The sequence below is a fragment of the Protobothrops mucrosquamatus genome, unplaced genomic scaffold, assembly GCF_001527695.2.
Source record: "Protobothrops mucrosquamatus isolate PMUCROS unplaced genomic scaffold, P.Mucros_1.0 scaffold321, whole genome shotgun sequence".
In the NCBI taxonomy this organism is placed as follows: Eukaryota; Metazoa; Chordata; class Lepidosauria; order Squamata; family Viperidae; genus Protobothrops; species Protobothrops mucrosquamatus.
The window spans coordinates 62,666-65,076 of NW_015386660.1; positions in this window are offsets into that span (position 1 = coordinate 62,666).

The window sequence follows — 2,411 nt, forward strand, 5'->3', positions numbered from 1 at the left end:
CCACAACTTCTGGAGGCAAGTCGTTTCACTAATCAATTGTTCTCACTTTCAGGAAGTTTCTCCTTAGTTCTAGGTTGCTTCTCTCCTTGATTAGTTTCCATCCGTTGCTTTGTGTTCTGCCTTCAGGTGCTCTGGAGAATAGTTGACCCCCTCTTCTTTGTGGCAGCCCCTTAGACATTGGAACACTGCCATCCTGTCACCCTCTAGTCCTGCTTTTCTTTCTTTCCATTAAAGCAGCACCTGCTCTATTCTGGATCTCACTCACAAGAGAACTGACCAACACCAAAGGCAGCCGTTCCCAATGCAGCCTTTCCACATGTCCACAAAAATTTTGGTCATTATTCTTTGTTTGCAGACAAAGAATACTACAGGCAGTCCTTGACTTAACAATAGTTCATCTAGTGACTATCCAAAGTTACAACGACCATTCGAAATTACAAAGTGATTTATGACCGCTTTTCACACTTATTACCATTGCAGCATCCCCCCAGTCACATGATCAAAATTCAGACGCTTGGCAACTGACTCATATTTATGACGGTTGCAGTGTCCCGAGGTTATGTGATCCCCCTTTGCGACCTTCGGACAAGCAAAGTCAATGGGGATGCCAGATTCACTTAACAACAGCAGTGATTCCCTTAAACAGGGGTCTTCAAACTAGGCCCTTTTATGACTCATGGACTTCAACTCTCAGAATTAACAACAGCAGCTTAACAACAGCAGTGATTCCCTTAAACAGGGGTCTTCAAACTCGGCCCTTTTATGACTCATGGACTTCAACTCTCAGAATTCCTCAGCCAGGCATGCATGCCTGGCTGAGGAATTCTGAGAGTTGAAGTCCATGAGTCATAAAAGGGCTGAGTTTGAAGACTCCTGCCTTAACAATTGTGTCATAAAATGGGGCAAAATTCACTTAACAATTGTCTTGCTAAGCAACAGAAATCCTGGGCTCGATTGTCGTCGTAAATCAAGGACTACCTGTTGTCTGCTTTTATGAGTGGGTGATACAGGACAGATGTCTGCTTCTTCTCCTCTTCCTCCTCTATTTCACTGCCCTTCTATTCCAAAGCCGGCACTCCCTGACATGCAGTTCCTGGTCACCTACAGCCACCAAGCAAATTATGTTCAATGAACAATTATAGTTGCACTCAAGTGTTTTTAATGTTTGTACTGTATCGTTGGGGTTTGAGGGTATTGTTTAGGGTATAATTTTATAAGCTGCCCAGAGTTAGGCATGTGGGACGGGCAGCTATATAAATCAAATATAAATATTATCTGAATACAGATTCATGAGAACATCAAAACTATTTTAAACCAGAAGAGCATTTTTGATCCTATAATGTATGGTCTATTAATAATAATAATAATAATAATAATAATAATAATAATAATAATAATAATAATAATAATAATAATAATAATAATAGTAAAGTTGGAAGGGACCTTGGAGGTCATCTAGTCCAACCCCTTGCTCAGGCAGGAAACCCTATACCATTTCAGATAAATGGCTGTCCAGTCTCTTCTTAAAAACTTACAGTGTGGAGCATTCATCACTTCTGGAGGCAGGTTGTTCCACTGGTTAATTGTTCTAACTGTCAGGAAGTTTCTCCTTAGTTCTAGGTTGCTTCTCTCCTTGCTTAGTTTCCACCTGTTGCTTCTTGTCCTGCCTTCAGGCGCCTTGGAAAATAGCTTGACTCCCTCTTCTTTGTGGCAGCCCCTGAGATATTGGAAGACTGCTATCATGTCCCCCCTCGTCCTTCTCTTCGTTAAACTAGACATACCCAATTTCAGCAACTGTTCTTCATACATTTTAGCCTCCAGTCCCCTAATCATCTTTGTTGCTCTTCTCTGTACTCTTTCCAGAGTCTCAACATCTTTTTTACATCGTGGTGACCAAAACTGGATGCAGTATTCCAAGTGTGGCCTTACCAAGGCCTTGTAAAGTGGTATTAACACTTCACGTGATGCTGTAGATCAGGGGTCTTCAAACCTGGCCCTTTTATGACTTATGGACTTCCAGAATTCCTCAGTTGGCGTGCCTGGCTGAGGAATTCTGGGAGTTGAAGTCCACAAGTCATAAAAAGGCCAAGTTTGAAGACCCCTGCTGTAGATTTTTGGGTAGAGGGACTTCTTCCTCTCCTCACTTGTCTAGCTAGCACTTTTAGCAACCAAATCTGAATTTGGGGGGGGGAATCTTGCTGCAGAGAAAGATGAGCTACGATCCTCCCTTAGGTTTGTCTTATAGCAGAAGCAGCCACGTCATAATGACAAAATCAGCTCACCATCTCAGGTGTGGAACTTTCCCTCCACCTTAAGGACTGGTTTACACGGAGAAGGTTAAACCAAGCGATTTAAACTCTGCGTCACGGAATAAGCCACCACGGGCTGGAATGACACATCTTGACAAGCCA